The 26,970-nt window shown below is 44.6% G+C and overlaps 1 protein-coding gene and 1 long non-coding RNA gene across 3 annotated transcripts in view; both read right to left on the bottom strand.

Moving 5' to 3' along the window:
* Positions 1–26,970, bottom strand: part of LYRM4 (LYR motif containing 4) — a 119,228-nt gene that overhangs the window by 48,280 nt on the left and 43,978 nt on the right. The gene's annotated exons all lie outside the window — the stretch shown is intronic.
* The window catches only part of LOC125965544 (uncharacterized), a 35,103-nt gene continuing 9,241 nt past the window's right edge, over positions 1,109–26,970 (bottom strand). The window contains exon 2 of the long non-coding RNA XR_007479556.1: positions 1,109–26,938. This is a non-coding gene — a long non-coding RNA (uncharacterized LOC125965544). The remainder of the gene's footprint in view (positions 26,939–26,970) is intronic.

Raw genomic sequence — 26,970 nt, 5'->3', positions numbered from 1 at the left:
ATTGCACTGAATTCATAGATGGCTTTTGGTAGTACTGACACTTTAACAATATTAATTCTTCTAGTCCATGAACATGGGATACCTTTCCACTTATTTGTGTCTTCTCTGATTTCTTTCATCAGTGTCTTGTAGTTTTCAGAGTAGAGATCTTTCACCTTCTTGGTTAATATTATTCCTAAGTATTTTATTGTTTTTTGATGCTATTGTGAATGGGATCATTTCATTTCTTTTTCAGATAACCTGTTCTTAGTGTTTAGAAATGCTACTGATTTTTACATGCTAATTTTTTATCCTGCAACTTTATTTAATTCACTGACTAGATCTAACAGTTCTTTGGTGGAGTCTACAGTATTTTCTATATATAAAATCTGCAAATAGAGACAATTTTATTTCTTCCTTTCCAATTCTGATGCCTCTTTATTTCCTTTTCTTGCCTGAGTGCACTGGCAAGGATTTCTACTACTGTGCTGAAAAGGAGTGGTGAAAGTGGGCATCCTTGTCTTCCTCCTGATCTCAGAGGAAAAGCTTGCAAACCTTCACCATTGAGTATGATGTTAGCTGTGGGCTTATCATATATGGCCTTTATTATATTGAAGTATGTTCCTTCTATGCCTAATTTGTTAAATTTTTATCATGAACAGATGCTGAATTTTGTTAAATGCCTTCTCTGTGTCTCTTATCATGATCATATGATTTTTTCTTTCATTCTATTAATGTGATGTATCACACTGATTGATTTGCATATGGTGAACCATCCCTGCATCCTTGGATTAAATCCCACTTGATCATGGTGAATGATCCTTTTAATGTGCTGCTGAATTTGGTTTGCTAGTATTTTACTGAGAATTTTTGCATTTATATTCATCAGGGATATTAGTCTGTAGTTTTTTATTTTTAATATTTACTTATTTATTTGGCTGCGCCATGAAGTTGTGGCACGTGGATCTTTGTTGCAGCATGTGGGATCCTTTTCACTGACCAGGGATTGAACCTGGGCCCTCTGCATTGGAAGCGCAGAGTCTTAGCCACTGGACCACCAGGGAAGTCTCTGTAGTTTTATTGTCTTATAGTGTCCTCATCTGGCTTTGGTATCAGGGTAATACTGGTCTTATAAAATGAGTTTGGGAGTGTTCTGTCTTCTTCAAATTTTGGGAAGAGTTTGAGAAGGACTGGTGTTAATTCTTCTTTAAATGTTTGGTAAAATTCACCAGAGAAGCCACGTGGTCCTGGGCTTTACTTTGTTGGGAGATGATTTTTTTTTTTTATAACTAAATATTTATTTGACATCTGGATTCAATCTCACATATATTTGCATAAGTAATTAAAAATTATCTCAAGTGATTAAGTGGTCACAATTGCATGTGAGTTCAACTGATACCACTTCCATTCTTCATTTATAATTCTACCCTCATTCTGCTGCATCACCAAAAAGAAGAGAGCTGCGGGTCCTTTCCTTACAGTAACATGGGGGGAAACCTACTTAGAGGTTATCAGTTCCTAGTCCAGGACACAAAAATCGCCATGCCACTGGAACAAGTGCACAAATCTACCTGTGAGGCCCACGCAGCCATGTGGGGACATTGCCAGGACTGCTGCCAGCATCTGTAGCTCCAGGTCGAATGCTACAGGAGAGGCACTCCTGATCCACACAGCGTGAGCTTACGGGCTGCATGAAGGAACTCCTGCCCACTCCCCAAGGGGTTCTGGCGACCCACCAACTATGTGATTACAGGCCTACCTGGAAGCCACAGGTCGGCAGCTGATGTAAAAGGGAACAAGTGAAAACGTGCTACAAACCCAGGCTCTCCCATGTTCTGGGAAAGCAGGCTGAAACTCACGCTGCTCCTGTAGGGAAGAGCATAGTCTGAAGGGCAGCAAGTTCAGAACGCCCAGGAAAAGAAAGAGCGGAGGAGAGAGCATTTGCAGACAACTCTGAGTGGCAGGAGGCCCTGGACCCGTGAGAACAACGATCCCAGCTCTTTGAACTCCTCCAGTCCTTTTGTTTTGTTGCTGGATTCATTCACTGCCCCATCCTGTTTTGCAATGTGAGATGCCCTAAGGAAAGCCTCACTCCCCAAGCACTGAACAACCTGTGATTCTGACATATGGACCCACAGGGCTGCATGTTCTGCTCTGCAGAGTGGGGACCACATCACGTGGCTACACCTGGCCTAAAGGGCTCCCCAACATCTTACAGATATGCTGTTTGTCACTCAGCCATAAAACGGACACCAAAATCATTCTCACGCTCACAGAGTCAAAATGCTGATGTTTGTATTAATTCTAAAGGACATGTTAAAGCACTCGGGGGGTTCAAATTATTCATTCATAGTTCACAAATTGGTTAGTTATCTATGGGTTTTTAAAAAGGGGCTTTTGATGATTTTCAGAAATAATAATTGGACCTCTTCCCCATCTCCTCAGAATATATCAATAAAACAACATGGCATTGTTTCTGTGACCTCCAGGGCTGTAGCACTGTTACGCTTTCCTCCTTGGTGGTAGGAGATTAAAACAATAACCTCCCAGATGATGGAGAGCTGAGCTGCACAGCAGCTCCTTAACTGTCGATAAATCCATTTTCTAATTACACAGGAAGACATGTTTGTCTTTGGCCCTGATTACATTAAAAATACCACCAGAAGCATCATTGCTTTAATGTGCATTACAGAAACATGACTCCCCAAGTGAATCTGATCCATTAATAACATCTCTTTAACTACTGTCTAATGATTTTCAGACATGTAATAGAATATTTTATGGCTGTTTTCAACCATCTGTCCTTCCTTTCAATATGAATTTGCCAGAGACATAATGAAATTTCTTGTGCTCTGTGCCATCACACGCTTATAAATATGATACAGCAATTAGATGTAGCAACGCTGTCACACGCTCTACATGGAGCCATGCTCTGGGCATTGCTCAAGGAACTGGAACCTTCTGTCTCCAAGATCCTCTTAGGCTACTCCTCGAGCTGCCCTAAGTCCCAGCCTGCGTGGCAGCACATGCAGGTACGTACCCAAGATGTGCCGGGCTAATGTGTCACAAGTTTGAATCAGTCACAGAACAAGAACAACTAGCTGCATCACAGGCGCTGCACTTTAGAGAGTTAAATGTGATGTTTATAATTGCAATCCTTTCCTTCAATAATATATCATGCCATATTTTAAGCTTTTTTTAATTTATAAATTTACTCTTCACTGAGTGCTTATTATGGGCTAGTCACCTTCTATGGTTAGTTTTTCTGAGTGCGCGGCTCATGTTTAAATATGTACGCAAAAGAGAAATTCATCTGATGAAGAGGTATATCTTAAAGTAACGAACCAGCTTTCAAGACACAGCAGCCTGCTTCCCGAGTCTCTTTCAACAGGAAGTTGTCCTAGAGGTGGCGGGCAGATCCTGGCAGGCCTGGGTGCTGCAGAGTAGGGAGGCCTGTGAAGTGATATGCGAAGCTACAGACTGAAAGACCTATTCCAAGGTGGGGCCCACGGGGGAAGGCCGGGTGACCACTTCCAGGGTTCTGTAAGAAGAGAACCGTGACCCAGGACACCATCTGGACAAAGCCCCTCCCCCTCACTTCTCTACTGTCAGACCTGAGGTTTTCCAGAAGAGATTCTCTGGAAATATTCTTGATTTCTCTTTCTCTCTCTCTCTCTTTTGTTTTTTAAAGGTAGGACAAAGGAGAAATAAAGAGTGTCCCACAAGCAGCTGCCTGTGTTTAGATCTTACCATGCATCTTTACCGTGAAGAATGAAAGCTCTACCGCATATTGAAAAAAATCATTAAAATTTCACCACCACCAAGAGAAAAACAACTAATATCACCCCTTTCAGGGCATCTAAGGTACTAAGGATAGTGTCACCTTTAAAATCAATTACTGTGGTTAAAATGAGGCATATATCCATCTCTCCCCACTCCTGGCTTCCCCCAGAGGTGATAATGAATAGAACCCGAGAGACTTACACCGCACAGGAAAGTTTTCACGAAGACCTAAGTTACAAAAACGAAAATGAAGAGGATTCAGTGTGCTTCATCCTGTTTGGCCGGTGCCACTAGGACATTTCTTCTTGGTGGGAGGGGGTTAGTTATAAACTCAGCCAATGATTAGTTCAAGGAAGGCTGAAAGAAAAACAAAGCTTTAGCTTGAGATTCCTTAGATCTCTTCTTGGTCTTTCTATTTTCCTATACTTTTAATTTTGTCTTTATAGTAATAATTGGTAATTGTAAGGTCTCAAATACTAAACTGAAGTACATATACATAAATATGTATTTTTCCTGCCTCTATTTCAAACAGATATCATGCTTAGGACAAGTTTAAATTCTAACAAATACTGAGAAGAGCTGAGAATACAAACTACAAGCCAATCCTCCTCCTTAGTTTTATCCAGCTAAGCGTTAAAGGTCCGCTCCTTAGCCAACGGGGCTTACGTATATCACGCATATAATTAATGCACTAGGATGCGGCCATGTACCGCTGACTGCAGATAGAGAAGGATGCCTTCCACGTACTGAGAAAAACCTAGATTCTCAGCTAGAGGATCTGCAACTACTATGCAAAGTTCGTAGTATCTGAAGGAGGGGCATCCCAGAACCCAGTGTGGAGACTTCTGCGTGTCAACACAAATGTGCAATCTTCAATATTGCCTTGTTCCATGAGTCCTGGGCCTTCATGAGAGGGGTTCAGAGCCAGCACAGACAGGAGCACAAGCCTGGACCCTTGGAGGCTCCAGGTCAAAAATCTGATGCAGCCAGTAAATGTGCTTGGTGGGCCACAGCATGTGTTTAAAACAACGTGCACCAACATTTCAAAATCCAGTTTCACATTAAAATGGGAAGATCTGAAAATACAAAGACTTCATTCCTACCTTCAGCTGGAACTAACAGCTGTCCCTTAACACGTACAAGCTTCCCAGACAGCCCCGGGTCCCACCAGGTGAATGTTTTCCATATGCCCCAGCACCCTTCTCTTTCCTGACTGACCCGGTGATTTCAGAGGTAATGAGACGTAGGTGGAGCCCCAAGCCCTCGTCCTTGAACTGGATGGTGGGGAGCAAAGTCTGAGAACATAATTAGAATCCAATCATAATCGAATTATAACATAATTCTTCTGAGGATTCCAGGACGAAGGGCTGTTGCAATTCTAAGGAGAAGGGGCCTGGGGTTGTTTTAAAATACCGCCACCAATTTTGTGACACTCCTACCATTGAGAATTGGTGGTGGTGGGGGGCTATGTCCCCACCCCTTGAATCTGAACTTATGACTGCTTTGACCAGTGGAATCTGGCAGAAGTGAGGCTATGTGAATTTGGAGGCAAGGTTGTGTCCTGTCCTCTGGAGCACCGTCCTCTGCAGTTCTGAGCGCAATGTACGAAGTCTGAGGCTGCCATGATGTCAGGGAGCCTGGCCACGTGTAGCTGTTCTGTTTAAGGGCCATGGCTGGTCCCAGCCTAGGCACCAGACCTGTGAGAAGAAGCCGCCAGGTGACTCCAACTCCAGCCAACTGTGCCATCCCCAGCAGCTTTAGTCTCCCAGTTGAGGCCGACATCATGGATCAGACAAGCCACTTCCACTGCACAGCATCAGAATTCCTGACCCACAGGGGCTGTGAGCATAATCAGAATGGTGGTTGTTGTACATGGTTAAGTGCCGGTGGTAGTGATGGATTGGGAGGACAGGGCCTGTGGAATACTAAGAAAATCTCTGCAATGGCTTCTTTTGTGCTGCAAATGCTACTATCTGTTAGCCTCTGCTGGGTTCTAAGCCTCATCCAAGATTTTCAAATTGAACACTCAGCGGTCTGTCGTCCATTCCTCTCCTCCTCAGGAACCAGTGGGAAGGAGGTTAGCTGGGCAGTTTTCAGTCTCCACTCTAAGCAGTGCAGTTTGGAAATAATTCTTGGCTGCTCTGTGCCTGAGGGCTAAAGCACCAAAGGGCGTTTGCTTATGCTGTGATCTGACGGACTTCCTTTGAAAATGAGGCGTCCATCTTCATCTTGAAAACAAGGATGATGTCAGCTGATCACCTATTTCACAGTGGTTCAAAGGTTTGGTGAATATGAAGCTCAGATTTCTAAGAGTGGGAGAATACGATTTTATCTCCATTGGTACAGAGGCAGAGGGATTATGCCTGAAACCTCCTGTATATTTTCCCAAGCTTCCCATCACATAGTTACATATAAGCAGGGCTGTACAGAGGAATATGCTTCTTTAATGCGGTAAAGGACACATTTCAGTAGCACTCATTTTGTTTAGAGTTGTTGGCTCTTTGAAAATATCTTAAATATCCCCTACTGTGTAAATGCCATAAATGTGTGTAAAACTTGAGAATGGCAACATGAAGGAGAAATATGGAAAAGTGCTAATTTGATGACTGAAGGAGGACCACCGCGATCTCCATTTTTTTGCGCATTTAGAGAGCTGTGCGCTTGACTGGTGTGACCACTACTGAAATGTTAATTTGGGCAGAAAACAAAAATCACAGCTGAGTTTAGAAATTTTTCAACTTTACATTTCTCTGCTAGTGAATATACCTTCTTATGGCTTTCCTTAAATGGCACAGTTGATTATTAAGGAGCTCAGAAAGAAGTTTTCCTAGTAAAGCATGTCCTTGCTTGGAAAAAAATCACCCGACCAGAAAAGCCTTGTCCTGTTCTCCAAGATGATTTCTTTTTAAGTACCAACTGCCTCTTTAAGAGCATGATTCAGTGATACACAAGCGCTCTGGTGCCAACACAATTATCATCCGAGTGAGGGATGCTTGCTTAATTTACCTCTAGGCCCACACTCCTGTGTTGTCTTGCTACGGCATGCTGTTTCCGTCCTACTGTTCTGACTTGAGGAATAGTTTATTAAGTATTTTCTTCAATCATTTTAGCCACAGCTATCAAATATGTCCTTATGGCACCAGGTTATTTAAATGACTAACAAAAATATAAAATCTAACTAGAGCCATAAGATGCTATAACTTATCTTCTTTGATCAGTCTGTGGGGCTAAAGGACAGGTTATCACATGGTAGCAGTGTCTGTTTCCTATTATTGCAAATACGCCAGGTTAAGTGCGTTTGTAGAGAGATGAGAAGTGAAAATCAGGAAATGAAGACAGTTTTCCAGACACACAGTAGACCTCACACCTTCCTTACGACTGTCATTTTAGGAGATGATAAGGCATTCCTGGATGGTATCTTTGTTCGAAATTCTTCTGAGGCCCACTCCTCTCCCGGGGCTCCTGCTAGACCTACACACATCACCACTTTTCACTGTGTAGTTAATTGTTTTTGAGAGAGTCTGTCTTCCCCTAAGATGATCAGCAGCATGACAGCAAGGACTGAAAGTGTCTGTCCATCTTTTATCCCTGGTGTCTAGCAGAACACTTGGCAACAGAAGGTGCTCAATATTTATTGAATAACTCTACATTCTTTTGCATACTGTCTTTGTTGGCAAAGTTTTATCCTTTGAGGGTAGATTTACCTTTTGGAAACAATTAAAAGTGATTCAGAGTCAAGAATGAAGAAAGAGGCCAAGATACCACTCAATTTTCTTATGTGCCTTCAGAAAGTAAAACTGAAGGCGATTCTGAAAAGGAAGCTTACTGGAGTAAACAGGCCCTTCAAGGCAAATAATTTGAAGAGTAACACTTGGATGTAGAACTCTCCTATGGTTCTTAAAAATCATTGCTCGAGATTTCGAAACACAGCTTCTTTGAAAAACCAAGCTTCTAAAAGTAAATTCTTTTTTTTCTGCAGAAGAGTGTGTGTGGAATGAAAAACAAAAATCATTTGTACTGATGCTCCTTAAATGGACATTTAGGGACTGCCCTGGTGGCGCAGTGGTTAAGACTCTGTGCTCCCAATGCAGGGGGCCCGGGTTTGATCCCTGGTCAGGGAACTAGATCCCACATGCATGCCGCCACTAAGAGCTCACATGGCGCAACTAACTAACTATTAAAAAAAAGTGGATCTCTAACACTCTCCGTCTATCAAAACCACACCCCCGCAAAAAAAAAAAGGACATTTAAGTATGGACAGACTTCATAGTTTGGCAATCCATGGTGTTGTAAAGGGACCGGTAGACACTTTGCCTTCCATCCTGGCTTCCTGTCCCACATCCTTGCTGCTTCTCTACATCTCAGTCTGAAGCAAAGCACCAGTCTAGGCAGAGCCAGGAAGGCACAACCCTGTTCTTCTTCCGGCTTGCATCTTCCTGCGGCAGTAATAATGTGCTGGTGTAAGTCATCTTTTCCCTAACGCCCATGGAATGCAGGACTGAAGAAATGCAATGATGGGATGGCATTAACAGACAACCTGGATCAGCTAAGAAAGGAGCAATGCCGGCACACGGCTGGACGTCCCAGGTGCTGAGGGTAAGCGCCACTGGGAATGGGCCGGAAGCGGAGAGCTGGGGGCCCTGTGCAGTATCCTGAACCCGATCAGGGCTGAAGCCTGGCCTCCCTCTACATCCGGCATTCTTCACTGAGTGTGCTATATTTAATTTATTTAAATAATTTATATTTAATCCAAATGAATGAATTCCAAAGCTGATGTATCTAGAATTTCTTTTTTTAAACCTGATGTATAACATATAAAGTACACACATCCTTAGTGAATCAAATTATCTTCTTAACGGCTGAAATTAAGTAATTCCCTTCTCTGATGACTTCCAAAAGGGAAAAGTAAACGAATGAATTCACTTTCAGCATTACTATCGATCATTTCAGAATGAGAAGAAAAACCTAAAACAAATTTAATCCCAACATTAATTTCAGTAAAACCCAAAGAAGGTGAAAATCAGGGACTTCCCTGGTGGTGCCGTGGTTGAAGATCCATCTGCCAACACAGGCGACATGGGTTCAACCCCTGGTCCGGGAAGATCCCACACACCACAGAACAACTAAGCCCGTGCGCCACAACTACTGAGCCTACGCTCTAGAGCCCATGAGCCACAACTACTGAGCCCAAATGCCACAACTACTGAAGCCCGTGCGCCTAGAGACCATGCTCCGCAACAAGAGAAGCCACCGCAATGAGAAGCCCACACACTGCAATGAAGACCCAACGCAGCCAAAATAATGAAGTTGAAAATCAGAAAAAAGGGTTGTTTTTTTTAAAGATCATGTACAGAGGAGATTTTATGTAGTTCCTGTGATATGACAGGGACGGGCACCTCAAAGCAAGCTGCATTCTACATCGGGTAGAAGTGGTCCTGTCAGTGACCTTCAGAGCCTCTTAACTGCCATGGACACTATCTTAGTCCACTGGGCTGCTTTCAGAGAACACCACAGACTGGGTGGCTTCTAACAACAGATAGTTACTTCTCATACTTCTGGAGGCTGGAAGCCTGAGGTCAGGTGCCAGCAGAGTGGGGTTCTGGTGGGGGTCCTCTTCCAGGCTGCATAGTGCGGACCCCTCTCTGTGCCCTTACATGGCAGAGAGCAGAGAGAGGAAGCAAACTCTCTCGGAACCCTTATAAGGGCACTAATCACATTCACGAGGGCTCCACCCTCACAAACTCATCTAATCCTAATTGCCTCCCAAAGACCCCACCTAATATCACTGCATTGGGATTAGGGGTTTCCACATATGAATTTTGGTGGGGACACACACATTCAGTCCATAACAGACACAGGGTACCATTTTAAACTACGATAAAGACAGCCAGTGACCCACTCCAGTGTTGAACAGCACCAAAGGGGCCACAGACATTATCTGTGCTCAGCTAATTCTACTCAGACGTTCTGCTGCAGTCACCTTCTCACTGTTGTGCTCTCCAGGGCTCTGCCTGTCTAATGTGTCCTAAACACCTGTATTTCCACATCTTGCACCATAGCCTCTGCTGCTTATGCTTATGTAACCCCCTTGGAAAAAGAGGCACCAGCACATCCTGTTAGGACACATGTATATAGATAACACATGAAAACTTGACCCTGTCCACAGGGGTTCAGTTCTTCTGAGAGCAGGGCTGTGAGGAATTCTCCCCCTGCCTACAATGCACACACACTTCCCAAAACACACACACCCAAACATCCCCAAACAAGTGGTCAATTGAGAATGTATGAGATTTGCTAGCAATCCTTATGAAAGTCATGGCTTGCTGAGGGAAACCCTTCAACCAACTGAAGATTTAGCTGAAATTTAAATCAATATCTACTTCCCTTCATCCCTTGTCTTTCCTTGGAATGCTGAGTGCAACATAAAATAAAAACACGTGTTGCTGTCACCCAGGAAATGTGGTCAAGACTCTAACAGAGGAGCAGACAGGTTACAGAGGGGTGTGAGTGCATTCCAGGCTCGGGAAACAGGTAGTTTTGGTGATGGAAAGGAGCCCTGGGTCAGCTGGCCCATCATGCCTACTTTACAGCCCCCAAAGGACACTGGCTTTCCCCAAGCTGTGCGTGGGTGCAGCAAAGCTACAAGGAGCAGCTGGGGCCAGAAGCTACGTCTCTGCAGAGTTGTCGAGGATGATGTGACTGCACTGCTGCCTCATGTGCAGAGTTGGCCTGTTCTTAGGATGTAGTGGGATGTCACTCTGACCAGGGCTGTGCAGGGACATCTAAGATCCAGAGCAGGAAAAAGAGAAAAGACTACTAAAGTGATTAAAAGGTGTTAGTTTAAATGAAGGTTTCCTTTTCAAAGTGATTTTCCGAATAGAAGAAAGGATGAGGCTGCTGCCTCTGCCCCAGTCCTCTTTCGCCTGTCTTGGGGGGGCATCAGGCCTTGATCCCAGTGGGGAGGCTGGAAGACCAGCACCCATCGTTTGGTGCCTTTCACTTATATAGTGTCATGGCTTTAGGAGACTTCTTGCGTACGTTAGCTTTTCTGACCCAAAGAGAAAGAGGAGAAGAAATGAATAAAATGGGTGGCGTTAGAACAGTTTTCTCTGGTTATACCTCCCTGCTATAAAGAGTTAACATAAGGTGAGTTCCTTTTAAGGAAGGGAGTTTACTGGCAGCTCAAATTTGCTGTTTGGAAGCAGAATGAAGCATGTATTTGCATTTGTGGACACACACACATACACCCGTACACGGTTATATATTCTTGTAAAGATTTAAAAACGATACATAGATCCTGCTCTTCTTGATTTTTTTCTCACTGAGAATTCAACGCACAACTGAAAAAAAAAGGGGACAAAAACCCCTCAGTAACTCAAAGTCAGGGTCTAAGTTGGTTTTACCTTTACTGTGATAAAACATATGTAAAATTTATCATTTATACATTGAGAATAACTTACTACATTTTTATAAAATTGTGGTTATACATAAAATTTACCATTTAAACTTTATGTGTCCAGTTCAGGGACGTAAAGTGCACTCACACTGTTGTACAACCACCACCTCCATCCTCTCCAGAACTTTCCATCTTCCCAAACTGAAACTCTGCACCTGTTAAACACTAACTCCCCTTCTCCTGGCAACCATCCTTCTACTTCTGTGTCTACAAATTTGACTACTCTGGACACCTCATATAAGTGGAATCATATGAGAGCTGTCCTTTTGTGATTGGCTTATTTCATCTAGACAATGCCTTCAAGGTTCATCCATGTTACAGCACGTGTCAGAATGCCATTCCTTTCCGATGCCAAATAATTTTCCACTGTATAAACCATATTTTGTTTATCCATTTATCCATCAATTGACATGTGTGTTGTTTCCACCTTTTGACTATTGTGAATAATGCTGCTATGAACATGGGGATATATATCTCTTTAAGACTCTGCTTTCAATTCTTTTGGGCATATAACCAGAAACGGAAATGCTGGATCATATGGTAAAGCTATGGTTTTTTTTTTGCCAAGAACCTTGTCTTTTATTTATTTTTTAATTAATTAATTTATGGCTGCGTTGGGCTTTTGTTGTTGCACGTGGGCTTTCTCTAGTTGCGGCGAGCAGGGGGGCTACTCTTCATTGTGGTGTGCAGGCTTCTCATCGCGGTCGCTTCTCTTGCTGCGGAGCACGGGCTCTAGGCGCGCAGGCTTCAGTAGTTGTTACACGTGGGCTCAGTAGTTGTGGCCCACTGGCTTAGTTGTTCCGCGGCATGTGGGATCTTCCCGGACCAGGGCTCGAACCTGTGTCCCCTGCGTTGGCAGGCAGATTCCCAACCACTGCTCCACCAGGGAAGTCCTAGTAATGCTATGTTTAAATTTTTTGAAGAACAGCCATACAAGGTGAATTTTATAATAACTTGCCCCATCATGTGTACAGCCGGCTTTTGGCTATGGCTCTGTGTACCATTAACTTCTCACTGTGCTTAATCACAGGAGATGTGACCATGCCAGATGCAGTCTTATTATGCCAGCCACATAGGCTAATCAGTTTCCTTTACTACCAGCCACACATCACAGGTTTGTAGGTAGAAACAAACAAGCTAAGTCTCACCATAAACCCACAAACGATGATTGAGTAGCGTCTTCCAGGAGATGGTTACCGATGCCTCTGAAGAGTCCGTAGTCCCCGAGGCCCCTGTGGAACCTCTGGATCCTTCTGAAGTTTACAGCACGTGCTCGCTCCACTTCCTCTGTGGCACCGTGTACGGCTGAGCAGGTGTACGCAGTGACAGTGCGACTTCTTCCCAAACTTGAGGCTGCTGTGTACTGATTGCCTTCCATTGCTGCCTTTGGTACCCAGCTCAGTTCCCCAGTCCACTTGCTCCTCTGCCAGCGTTTGTAGGCTTTTCAGCATCTGTGATATCACCCTGGCTTTTCCACATCATCCTCAAATGTAATGACTCACTGTCTCCCTAACATTCCCCACTCTAGCATCTCACTGATGTCTCCAAGCCCCAGACCCTGATTCAGGCTCCATCCTTCTGCTCTTCTCCACCTGTCACCCCTGGGCTTGCTCTTCCTCTTCAACGCAGTCTCCCATTGATTGGTCCCTCCTATTCTCATGGCCCAGCTGCCCTTCCAACTTCAGGGCTGCTCTGCCCAGATGGAGCCTGGTGACCAGTCACCGCAGGGATGCCGGCATGGGTACCCTTGCTTCACCTGACATCCGCTGCTGCATTCTCCTTGCCAAGCCCAGCCTGGGGAAGACGGCACCAACCTCTCTTTCCCTTTCTGCTCCTGAAGTGTGTTATTCGATTTTAGATTTGTCCTCCCTGTTGCACAATTATCCTCATACCCATTCTTTACAAACCCCCTCACGTTCTCTACATCTACTGCAACAAAACCTTCTCAACTTTTCTGTTCTCAAGCAATACATCTTGATCCTATAATCTAAACTTAACACAAAGTTTTGCTCTTCAAATTTTTTGAAAGAATCAGGGCCATGTAAGATGAATGAATTTTCATGCTAAGAAAAACAAAAGTATAAAAGAAATTGTTGATATGTCATTACATAATTATTTTTTTATAGCCCCAAACACAAACCAGGTTGAAAGATGAATAGCAAAGTAGGAAAAAGAAAATACGAGCTTCTTTGACTCCTCCTTCTTTGCCTCAGAATTGTCCTGCACATCTTCTGATCTATTCTATTCTCCCTGCTTCTCCAGCAGTATCTGAGGCTCCTTCAGGAAAACACGCTTTTCCCTGGTTGCTCTAGGACCTTGCTCCATTCAGTTCTTTCTACTCTTTACTGTGTATTTGATGATTTCTTTTGCACTGGTTCCCTCTTCCTAGTCAACAAACATAATAAAATCTTTACATCCTCACAGAAAAACCCAGATGGACCTGTCTTCCTGTTCCCCAGATTCTCAAACAGTTGCTTGTTCCTTCCTGCCCTTTACTACCAATCTTCTCTTCTACATCTGGTGCCTCTGCCTCTGGACCACTAGCTCGCTCTGCCAATTCCGTTCTCTCCCATGAGGCTGACCTTGGAGTTACGAATGGCCTCCCGCCCGCCTCTTCCCAGAAGGCCTCCTGCTGAGCTCTGAGTACCGGACACAGGCGCACAGCACGCCCTGAAACTCCTCTGCATGCCCCTCCTGGTCTCTCGTCTCTGCTTGCTCCCTCTGGGCAACATGGCCCGGGATCAGGCTTTCACCTCTTAGCAGGTGCCTTCCAAACTCAGGCCTCCTGCCCCACGTGGCCTCTGAGCTCTAGGTCTGCATTTTCACCTGTTTGCTGGACATACCTAGAAGATAGGATGCTGGCATCTCCAAGAGAACATTTCTTTCTTCACGTGGGTCCTCTTGGTTCCCTGTTGCTAACAGCATTCCCACTGAACAAAGAAACACAGAAACACGTACACACACAGTCACACTGAAGACACAAGTGAACTTTACCCACAACAGGGCAGCTCAGATTGGTGACCAGTGCTCTGACCGGGCATCAGGTAATGTAAGCTCAGGTATTCCTTTTACTATTAAAACTGAGAAAGGTATTAATTAATGTGACATTCTGAAACCCTAGGATGCTGTGTAGAAATAATGAAGACTTGAGTTAAACCAAAACTGTTGATATTTTAGAACAGGTTTAGGTGTAAATGTAGTAATTGGTTTTGTAATGACGATTTCTGTGTTGTTTTAGCTACTTTTTAAGGTGTTTGGAGAGTTTAAGAGAAGCCACTATATGAGATTAGTAACTGGTTTTTAAATTGGTTGAGGAAATATAATTAAGCTTTTAATCAATGCTTAAATGTTTAGCAAAAGTCCATTTTCAAGTTTCAATGACTGCATGTATAAGATTACTGAAGCGAGCACTAACTCGGAGATGAACTTGTCCATGGCCGTGAGCGCCCGGATATTAAACAGCAACCGACACTTCGGAGGCACGCCGCGCCCGTCTCTTTCGTCCTGACAGTGGTTTGGAGCCGCAGGTCTGCCTAGGACGTCGAGGTGCTCGTAACTACAAGCCGAGCGTGTGTATTTTAGAGATGTGACCCCATTGAAGAATCTCAGTTTAGGTTCTTCTTTCAATTGTGTGTAGAGCACAGTAACCAGTGTGGCCGTGTGACACCTTAAATTACTAGTCAGGTCGCATTTTGCTTGACATCAATGGACCTTCTATACTCTTTAGTTGAAATGCATCAATTTTCAAGGAAGCCATGACCTGAGAGGGGTGAATATTTTATGTTATAGAGAGATTTTTATTGTAAAAAGATTTAGTCTGCACGTATGCTTTATTTTTATAATCTAGCATTTGCCACACACAGTTGTAGAAACTATAATGAAAGCATAAATCTTAGACTTGAAGGGTGAGTGCCTAGGACACGTTAGTTCAGAATTAAAGGCTTCTCTTCCTCTCTTTCTCCCTGGCTTAGTCTCTGCGTGGAAAAAGATGACTCACAGCTGGTGTACCCTGACTTTTAGGAAGGTGTCTAGGAATTGGGTCTCTATCTGGTAATCCAGAGCTTATGGGCTAATGGCTGCAGGAAAGAGAAAATAAAATATGCTGCTGTGTAGCTTCCGCCCTTTCCTGTGACGTACCGATGAGAGGCTCCCTATGCTTTCCACCCCTGCACAGCAATCTCATCTGCCCTTGGGCAGGAATCCTAAACGCTTAACTGCGGGGTCTGCAGCTCTGGGTGGCATGCGTCATTCCTTTTTAACCTTAGTGAAAACAGGCTACACAGGCATATAAGACACAGAACAAATGGTGGCGATTATTATTATTCTTGTTGTTATTATTATTATATTTGGAACCATTATATAGCAAAGAAAGGTTTTGCATCAAAAGGGATCAACATGTACTAATATAATAATCCTAAGAGATCCTGGTTGCTGAAGTTTCTGGAGAATATGCCTAGGCTGAGTAACTGCTAAGCCTGTATAGTCTCCTGTGCCGCGTTGCACATCAGAGCTCACTTCTCTCTCCCTCACAGCCCTCTCTTCCCCCTCAGAGCCGCTAAATTAAGTATGTGGTTAGAAGTGGTCATTTCTCATCTTTTGACTCTGTGGGAAGAAATAAACAGAAGAGGCAGGAAAACAAATCTGGCAACTAAATAAGAAAGGCTGGATCTTGTTTAAAGCTCTGCTTGAGTGGTTAAGAATAATAAGAACCAAAAGTCTTATTTACTTATGTATCAGAAGCTTTTACAGAAGGTACTAAGGGGGTAATCTAGTCCATTTTCTTGTCTCAGACTGGCCTGAAGCGAAGACAAATGCTTTTTCATGTATATTCTTAAATGTCCACATTATTGGTGCTGCGTATTAAGATAAACAAATTCCAAAAACTAAAGCAGGATACAAATGGTGAGTGGCGTGTCAATTCATCATAAAGGGTTCAAAATGATAACTGGAGAGTCTCCCCTCTTTCCTTTTCTCTTTAAAGGAAAGAAAGCTTTATCTTTCCCCTTTAGAAGGCAATAGATATTAACCTGGTGTTCATGCTTCTATTAAGGCTTGATTTCACTCTGTGGAGATGCTGTAAAAACCCTACAAAAACAAAAAGGACTTGCCTATATTTCATAAAGATCAACCTTATTACCATTTTAATAAGCTAATTTAAGCCATCTGGTGTTTGGAAAATGGATCTGGTTCTCTAAAGAAAATAAGATATAAATAACTCTTGAGTTCATGTTTTTTTTTTTTTTTTAAGGAAAAGGAGACCCTTTGGTCATATTCCCTGCATTCTAACACACTCATTCACCCACCAAACCCTGATGGGCATCTGCTGTGGACCAGGCCCTGTTTAAGTTCTCGGGGTAAAGAAACAGCCTTTGCTCCCCAGGTGCTTCCAAAGGGCAATAAACAGAGGGTCAGCGCAGATATCAGCAGAGAAGCAGGGAGCTGCGCAAGTGCCGAAGAAGAACTGCGGTCGTGCCCCAGCTCCAGCTAACCCTCCAGGGGCCCCTCCCTCAGAGCAAAGCCCAAGCGCAGGCTCATCTCCGAAGCCCCCTCTCAGCACGGGGGGCCCTGCCTTCACCGGGCAGCTCCCACCTGCTCCTTGCCTGGTGCTTCTGGGAGCCGTGCCCCTCCTCCCCCTCCTGCCGTGTGTCCCCTCATTACAACAGTCTCCTACAGCAGCCCCTTGAGGCTGAGTCTGTCCGATCACCCCTGGGTTCCTAAGTCCTGGGAAAGCCTGGCACAAAGGGGCTGACTGAGCCACGGAGCAGGCCTGGCGGAGGGAGAGGGCCCGGGCATCCAAAACGGCCGCAAAGGGTGTTTTCCTAGAACACAGGTTGTCTTTCAGATGGTCTAAGCTTCTGGAGACATACCGACATTTATTGGGAAGGGATGGGTTTTGGTTTCGAATAGCTCTGGGTCGAAGTAAAAAATGAATACCAACACACACCTCCTTTGTCAGACATGAGCTAAAGTCCACAGTCTAATACTTGACGCAAAGAGGGCCCTCAAAAAGGCAAAATCTAGTCTAATACGAAATATGCTAGTATCTAGTCTCTGCCCATGAAAACCCAGGGTCCAGCAGGAGACAGAGCCACGTGGAGGCTGGGAGACGGGAAGGGGCCTCCTACGGACCACAGGCTGGTCAGCAGCGGCTGCGACCACAGGCTCCCTTGGTTTCACCGCCTGTGCTCAGGTGGGATGTAACGACTGGAGACACACCTGAGAGGCGCGATCCTCAGGAAGAGTGGGGCCTGTTCCCGAGGGACAGAGGTGGAGAGCCAGAACCACAGGACGGGAGGGGAGGGGGTGGGGATGGACGCCGTGGGGGAGCTCCCGAGGAGCGCCAGTCAGAGTGGTTGGATGCCGCTGAGAGGCCGGGATGCGGGCAGGGAAGGGGCTCCTGGCTGTTAGGAACCTGGGGCTCTGCGTGAGCTGCTCCAGCCCCGCTGGGATCCAGCCTGGCGGGGGGCGGGGGGCAGGTGGAGCCGTGAGAGCGAGGGACCTGCAGAAGGAAGGGGAAGAGCTGGCGGGGAGCAAGGAAGTCAAGGGTATTCTGGAGGTGGGAGGCTGGACGGTCTTAAGGGGAGAGGGAGGGGAGGTTCTAGGAGGTTCAGGGGACGCCTGAAGCAGCAGGGTCGGCAGGGCTCCAGAGGAGGAAACCGGGCCTGAGCCAAAGTGGAACCGGTAACTGCTTCTTTATGAGGTAAAAGGAGGGAGAGAGGGTTTTCTGGCCTGGTAAGTTCCATGAAGACAAAACCGTCTACTTATTCAATAAACGGCACTGGGATAAGGGGTTATCATTTTGGACAAAGTCTGTTCCTATGCCAAGATAAATTCTAAGTGCATCAAGAATTAAACATAGAAGAGCATCTATAAAAGCACCAGAAGAAAATATAAGAGAATTAAAAAAATCTTGGATTGGGACTTCAGCATGATATAAAATTCAAAGGCAATGAAATAGAATGCAACGATACAAAAATTAAAATCTTCTGTATGAAAAACGTGGTAAACAAGGCTAAAAAATAAATGACAAATGAGGGAAATATACGTGTGACAAATACAACAAGAAATAATAAGACAGTGATTAATATAGAAAAGAAAAACACATGGCTAATATACATAAAATATCCCCAGCCTGACCCATAACTAAAGAGATACCATCTTTCACAAACTGGATTGCTAAAAATGAAAATGTTTGATATTCTCAGGGCTGAAGGGTGAGGGCGAGGACAGGGCCGCTGGGATGGTGAGCTGCTCGGCAGCGTGGGGATGCAGGTCTACATTTTCAGCGCTCACACCCCCTGACTTTATCCTAACCAAAGACACAGGTGCCGGGATGTCCACTCCTGCCCTGCTCATGATGGCAAAAAGCTGAGACCAATGTCAGTGTCCACCAGCAGGGGACCAGTTAGTTAAATGACAACATATCCATATTGTGGAATACTATTCAGCTGTTAAAAAAGAAAAACGTGGGCTTCCCTGGTGGCGTAGTGGTTGAGAGTCTGCCTGCCGATGCAGGGGACACGGGTTTGTGCCCTGGTCCGGGAAGATCCCACATGCCACGGAGCGGCTGGGCCCGTGAGCCATGGCTGCTAAGCCTGCGCGTCTGGAGCCTGTGCTCCTCAACGGGAGAGGCCACAGCAGTGAGAGGCCCGCGTACCGCAAAAAAAAAAAAAAAAAAAAAAAAAAAAAGAAAAACGTGTTCTGATATGTGACAATGTATTTTATAAGCTATATTGTGTTAAGTGGGAAAAAAGAGGCTATCAAGGAGTATTTATAGTGTAACATCATCTGTGTTGAATAAAAAAGAGTGCACACATCCATGTCCACAGCCACACACACTCTACCTCTAACTGCACAGGGGATTACTGGAAGGCCACATAGGAATCTTACTGTGGAAAGTGAGCTTCAGAGCCAGGAGAGGAGGGTGAGGAGAACAACTTTCTTTCTGCCTTTAAGTTTTTTATCTTGAGAGTGTATTACCTTGATTAAAAAATGACCAGTAAATCAATGTAAATTTTGGGGAAAAAAAAAAAGACAGAGAACACCCCAAGTTATCTAACTAGTAAATCACAAGGGGCTTCTTGGTTGTGTTTTCTGTTCCCCTTCATCTTAACATATGATACTGAAAATCATTCCAACTGGTGCTTAAGAGCTAGGCTCTGAGTGTGGATCCTGCCCTCCTTACTTGTAAGGGTGACAGCGGGCATGTTAATTAACTGCTCTAAACTGTAGTTTCATAGTGTTGGTTGGAAGGCTAAATGAACCAGTGCACGTAAACATTTAGCATAGAGCTTGGTACAAAATAAGTGCTCAATAAATGTGATTTATTATCATTATTAGAACTCGTTCATTTTACAGTTTTCCAGCGACCTATTACGTGTAATTATCACTTGACTCTCGCTTTTTAGATTATGAAACATTATTACCCCATCTCAATCTCAGCAGCCTCATTTTTACTGGGTTAAATTAAAGAGAAATTAAGTAGGTAGCCTAAGATCACAACCTAGGATTTGAAAGCAGATCTTCTGACTTGAACAGTCCCTCCTCGATCACAGCTGTGTCAGGACCAACAAGCCCCTATATTTTGACATGAATGTACGTTGACTGTAACGCCCTAGGCGTTAGGGACCACAAAACTGTACATTACTCTGTACAGTACCTCGGACAGAGCAAACCAAAGTGCTACTTATAACTCAATTCTGTTGATGATTGCAACTTTCCTTAAAAAGATTTTAAATTTGTCTACAATGGTTAGTGGTGATAGTACAGAGAACTCAAAAAGCACAAAAAAGAAAAAACCCACAAAGGTGCCTAAATCATCTACCTAAGAAATCAATACTTCCTTCATTTAATCTATGAATCTAATCACTGTTGTCCCCCAATCGAGGGATTTTCATCATAGTGCTACTGTGTTCAAGAATTCTTTATACAACAGAAGTTGATCTGACCCAAAGAATGTTTTTTCTGGGCTAGAAAAGTAGACTGATACTGACATCGCCACTTACTAGACAGAAGCAAAGAGCGCCTACATGATGTTTCCAAGGTCCTCTGAGAGTTAACAGCAGCATCAGATTCGAGTTCAGTCTCCGGCTTTCTAATGCGCCTCAGATCCCACACGGAGGGATCACACTCTTCCTTGCTTTAATTTTTTCATAGGATTTTCCTGGAATCGGTTCGGAGTTTATCTTGGAATTATGAAGTATTACACTAAGCACATGGAATAAATAGTAGTGGAGTTGCAGTAAATTCCTGAATTGACTCAAAGTAATTGATTTCCTTGAGTTTTTTTTTTAACAGTTTGGCTCAAACTATGAACGCTCAACATTTTTAAATAGCTGTGACTTTAAATGCTTTCCTCATATATAGATGTATCTTAGCACAATGTAACTCTACTTAGGAAAAGTCCATTTAGAAGAAAATTCATTTGGTATCTATCTGTAGTACTGCCATCCCTGTTCTGAACTATCTTAATGAGCAATCAGCTGAATGTGAAGGCTCTGTAATCTCTGACACTGAAAATTTAATGGAATGTTATTTGTTTAATTAAAATTACCTCACTCCTGCAAATATACACACGTAAACACACACATGCACGTACACACAGTATGATAACTTGACCACTTCTCATGTGACCGAAAACATCGAATTCCAGAAAACATCATTTTAAGTCAGTCATCTTCCTCTGACACCTTTGGAAGCATTCTGGGTCAGACTCTTTTCTGGGACATAATGCAGTAAAAAAAAAACCCCTCTGTGCCATGTCTCAGCTGCTCCAAAATGAGTACTTGGAGGAAATGAAGCAGACAGTGGAAGTTAAAATTCTTATGTCTTAATGGCGAGGCAGAAGGACAGCTGTGGATTTAAGTAACCTCAAAATCCCAATCTTTTCCTCAGTAAAGGCTCCAGAGAATTTACCGGCAAATATGTTCTATCCAAGCTGAAAGAAAGACTAAAAAAAAAATGTCTGGGCTGCAGTTCCCACTGGGGATGTTCCTGGGTTAGGGTCCCAAGAGTAAAATCTAGGGTCCTGTATCACGGTATACTCTAAGGTCTTAAATGGAAAAGATCTATCAGAGCTGTGGCTTGGTCAGTGAGAGGTCCTAAAATCAGTTTTCCTAATTACAGATAAGTTAAATTAGAACGCCTGAATCGATGTGTCTGATCAGGGAGAATTCAAACCCCAAATGCAATTCTAAAAATTGCTGTAACCCTGCCGTCACTGCTGTTTCAGTTACAGGAGCACAAACGTGTGAATCATCCACTGTGAGAGGGGGAGGGCTCACTGTGTGCTGCGGACTGATTCCAGCTCTATTCTTGAAAAATGAAAATCCAAGATGAGATCATAAATATTTTTATCAACAAGTAATGGAAAAGCTCTTAGTAGTCTCACAAGTACTTATTAGAATTAAAACTGTGTTTGAAACTGCAGACTTGAGTAATCAGAGGAAGCCAGAGAGAGCTGCCTGAAGAGTGTGGTCCTGGGTAATTTTCGGATTTCAGTCTTGCAGCCTGAAGCTTCTGAACCTGAGCCCATGGCTTCCTGAGACCCAGACACCTTAAGTAAAACTTCGTCTGTACAGGTGGACACGTTTCTGGGGGAAGGGTGATACCAGATATAAGGCACTGTGTTTAAAACCTGCCTCGTATACCTTAAACACACACATATATTTTAACCCAGTAATTTTAATTTTAGGAATTTGTCTTAAGAAAACCAGTCAGGAATGTACATAAAGATATTTATGAAAAAAAAAGATATTTATGGCCACACTGTCTCTAATAGGAGGGGAAAAAAAAGGAAACCAAATAATTTTCAACATTTGGTAGATAAACAAATCATGGTAAGCTCTACAATAAAATACTGGAAGCCATAAAAAAAATCCTGAGGCAAAAGAGAATTGAGTCACATGGGGAATGTTCACCATACGTTAGGTGAAAAGAAGCTGTAAACCCAGAGTGCAGCTGTGCTCCCCAAGGGTGCTATAAAGGTGAACCTATTGATACAGCTTCATTTCGTTCATGTCCATGGTCCAAGCAGGCTGAATGGCTGCCAGCAGGCAGTTCATGGAAGCAACCTGAAGTCCTTCTGCTATCAGACCGACCCCCCAAGCCTCTAGTGGAAACAGTGGAGCCATGTGACTCTCTGGGTAGAATGTACCTCCAAGATAAAACCCTCAGAGTGGGTTAGTAGGGAGTATTCACAGTCTTGGGCTAAGATCATGAGTTTGTTAAACTGGGAGAATTAAGACAGATTAGTGAGAAATATACCTGACTGTAATTTAGGCTTACTGTCATTAAAAACGGCCCCCGGGCTTCCCTGGTGGCGCAGTGGTTGAGAGTCCGCCTGCTGATGCAGGAGACATGGGTTCGTGCCCCGGTCCGGGAAGATCCCACGTGCCGTGGAGCAGCTGGCCCATGAGCCATGGCCGCTGAGCCTGCGCGTCCAGAGCCTGTGCTCCACAACGGGAGAGGCCACAACGGTGAGAGGCCTGCGTACCGCAAAAAAAAAAAAAAAAAAAAAAGCAAGGAAATTATTATTAAAAAAAAAAACAACAAAAAACGGCCCCCGAGTGATATGCAGAAGCCAACAAGGTTATAAGAGAATTAGAAAAATCACCATTGTGCAACGACTAAGTAAATAAGGCAAGGTGCATTAATGGGTCTGAAAACCACTGGGCATAAGGCTGTTGGGGAACAGTTTACTTATTAATCACAAAGAGAAACGGGATGTTTATAATGGAAATATCTCGCCTCCACTTTAATAAAGGATCAAACTGAGCACAAACCAATAATGGTACCACCGACATTATGGGCGCCTGATGGGGTGGAAAGGGAGGAGGCCTTATTACCCACTCAGGGTTCCTGCCCAAGGGTTTATTCCGATATACTCTGACTGATTCAGACTGGCCAACAGTCTAGACTAAATAGGCCAATATCATGAAAGTTGAAAAAAAAAGGCAGAGGGCCTCTTCTACATTCAAGGAGACTTAAGGGACGTGACTACGGAATGCAACACTTGATCCTTAAACAGATTCTGGATTAGAAACAACTGTGAAAGGTGGGACAGCTGGAGACGTGAAGATGGACTGCGGTATCGGCCAGCACACACTGATGCTCAATTCTGAGGTGTGAAAACGGAACTGTGAGAAGGCAAGAAGCACGTCCTTGTTCTAAGAAGACATCCAACTGACACCTATAGAGGTAGAGTTATGCCTGCAACTTAATGTCAACATTGGTGAAATGAAGGAAAGGGCAAAATATTCATTCTCTTACATAAGCTGCTTAAGTTCAAGTAAGATAATAATTTTTTAAAGGAGAAAACCATCCAGGACTTCCCTGGCAGTCCAGTTGTTAAGACTCCGCGCTTCTAACGCGGGGGATGTGGGTTCTATCCCTGGTGGGGGAACTAAGATCCCACATGCCATGTGGCGCGGCCAAAAAAAAAAAAAAAAAAAGAAAAGGAGAACACCATCCAGAGAAAAACGAGACACTACTTTTCATTTCAGAGAAAACATGCCTGAAAGACGAGTTTTAACGTTAGCCCATAAGCTGTCTTAGGTTCCTCCCAAGGCATCTGAATGGAGCACACATCTAGAAGGGTGCATAATGAACTTCTTCAAAGTGAAATTTGCAAACCTCATCAATGTTGTCAGTAAATATTACAGGTGTTACGAAATTAAAGGAGATTTTTAACATGCAAAGAAGTGTTGATGCCCCCCGCCCCCCGCCAACACTAAGAAACCAGGAAGCCACCTGAGTCAAGATGCACAGGTGATCACGGAAGCCTGAGACGGGCAAAGGTGATGAATGAGTTTATTATAATCCACCTCTTCAGAGACTCAAAGTCAGCCTGTTTCCTTTGCTGAGAGTCTTGGAGTTCGCTTCCCACAAGGCCTGTAAGTGAATGCCATTTAAAGTGCAGTCACTTCCAGCTGAAAAGGACTGGGGTGAGGATGGTGGAGTTGGCTGGGCGCAGGGAGGGGGACCCAAAGGCAGGGTCTGGCCCTTCAGGGGTAACATGCTCAAGTATTCTGGTACAACTTAAGCTTTTTAAATTGTTCACCTCATTAGCAAAGGATGTTTACACATGCAACCTTAGTGTATGTTTATAGTTATTTATAAATCATCAACATGTGCTCCTGTGCTACCAAATTATGCAGTTAAAAATACGTCCAAGAGTAGAGGCACTTTGAAAGATGAGATACAAAATCTGGGCAGAAGCTCTGTACTTCCTGCTTGTACCGCAAAGGCTTGTCCTGCCTAATTCCTGAGATGCACCCGCTCACCATGGTGATCCAGAGGATGGCAGTTCTAAAGCACAGCGGCATTCATGTTGGTGTCTTAATCACTGGGTGCCTTAAATTAACCCTCCTCTGCAGAGGGATGTTAGGGACACTATAAAAACCCACAGTAGGCAGCCCCGCTCATAAGGACCCCAGGCAGCCTCTGCCTGACCTCTTCAGTGCTACCAGGGGAAGGGCTGGGGCTCATCTCTCAGAAGCGGCTCGTTCATGTGCTCATCGGCTGTTTCGTGATTCACAGGGTAACTTCCTTCCTCTCTAATGCAGAATGTAGGCTGCGCAAGGGCGGGGCAGGGACGAGCGCTGTCTTACCGTCACTGTATCCTCGTGTCTAGAACAGTGTCCAGAACAGTGTCTAGTACATACAGAGTGGCAGAAATAACGGACAAACGTTGACTGATTTTTTTAGAGAACTCTTCCGCACGCCTAGTCTGGCTTTATACTGAAACAACAGCAAACCCTTATATCACACTACGTGCCAAGCAGCATCGTAAGCACTTTCCACATGTTAACTCACTGAATCCTCACGACAGCCTTATTAGGCAGGTGCTGCCATCACTGCCATCTTGGCTGAGGAAATTGGGACAAAGAGCGGCCAAGCGACTTGCCCAAGGGCGGCAGCTGGTGAGTGGCTGGGCAGGGATTTGCTGGGAACAGTGTGGCTGCTGAGTCACACCTGTAACTGCTCCACAAAGCCTCGTCTCGCCAGGTCAGAGGACTGGCCTCACCGCTGCCATCCGGATGCACAGACCCGGGGGCTAACCGCCCCCTGCAGGTGACGAGAGGACAGACCTCCAGAGCCTTCCACGTTCATCTCTTTTCCAAGCCAGACATTCTAGAGCCTTCAACTGTGTAACAGATACTGTGGAGTCAGTCCTTCAACACCTGGGTCTCCCTCTCTTTGGGTTTGGTCGAGTTTGTCCCTGTAGGGTCAAGAGTCCAGCCATAGACTCCAACAGCCCTGGGTGTGAGACCTAGCCTCGCAAAGTCACCCTTTGACTTGAGCAAGTTTCCTCTTCTGAAAAATGAGTTGATAACATTTCCTTCTTCGTAGGAATATTCACTATCCTTTGGTCCAGGGCCCTGGCACAGTATATCACCCTCCGGGGAGACACATTAGCATTCATGCGGATGGTGACGCTGCACTTTACGGGAATGTACTGCACTGGCCTGTACATCACTTCCTTCTGTTTTCACTGGAGGGATGTGGCTCTTTAACTTAAGTTTATATGGTGACACACTGACTCAATTCTGTCTCCCGCTGCACAGTTCCTCCTTTCTTACAGGAAAAAAGTCCTCATAAAAACAATTTATAGCACATCAAAATATTGACAGGAACCTTAAGCCCTAATGTCTGAAGATATCTGTAGAGACGATTTATCACAGAAGCTCCACTGTTATAACTTGGCAATTAGGAAATACTGATAAATGCAAACACATTATTGATGTCAATTACAGAAGCACAAGTGGGCTTCCCTGGTGGTGCAGTGGTTGGGAGTCTGCCTGCCGATACAGGGGACGCGGGTTCGTGCCCCGGTCCGGGAAGATCCCACGTGCTGCTGAGCGGCTGGGCCCATGAGCCATGGCCGCTGGGTCTGCGCGTCCGGAGCCTGTGCTCCACAACAGGAGAGGCCACGACAGTGAGAGGCCTGCGTACCGCAAAAAAAAAAAAAAAAAAGCACAAGGCTGCTGAGCCTCCCAAAGTGCTTTGACACAAGCAGTTAGAGCTGAGCCTGTCAATACGCATCGAGGCACCGCAAGTGCCGTGGGAAGTCAGGCTGCCACGACACCAAGGTGCTTCCACGCTAGAAGTGAGGCTATCTCAGCAGATGAGCACCTGCTCAGGAATATCTAACAGAACCTCAAGTGAAGTCCGACGTCAAAAAGGTGCTCACTGGTGACTCACGATGAGGTAGGCGTAGAAGGTACTCAGGAGGAGCTGGGGGCCAAGACGCACTGACGCAGCTCAACGGCCCCGACTGTGCACGTGAGGGGCGCACACCAGGCCAGGACCTGCAGAAACAGTCGGCCTTCAGGGCAGTGCTTTGGAATATATTTTAACATTCCCAGGTATCCCGTTTTGTAGGACTGAGAACAGTCTTGGATTTATTTTCAGGGGATGACATGAACAGCCCAGGTTCCATTCTCCCTGTGAAGGGCAGAGGGAGATTTGAGCCTGAGTCCTGAGAGAATGGAGGTACCGGGAATTTGTGAAGGAAACTTCGTTTAAGAGGAACACAAGGTCACTGGTCATGGTTTGGTTCTGATGGGTTTCATGTGCTGGTAAGACACCTAAGTTCAAGCATCTACTAGACACAGAGGGCAACAGTCTGCAGGAAAAGACAGGACCAAATACAGTTTCGAGGAGGAGGTGTGGTGAACTACCTCTGAGAAGAATACGGACACAAAGAGACTACCTGACCTGGCGATTGGGACACAAAGAGACTAATTGAC

Source organism: Orcinus orca, chromosome 10 (assembly GCF_937001465.1).
Source record: "Orcinus orca chromosome 10, mOrcOrc1.1, whole genome shotgun sequence".
Classification (NCBI taxonomy): Eukaryota; Metazoa; Chordata; class Mammalia; order Artiodactyla; family Delphinidae; genus Orcinus; species Orcinus orca.
Note: the sequence above shows the minus strand (reverse complement) of the source record. Positions and strands in the feature narration are given on the sequence as shown.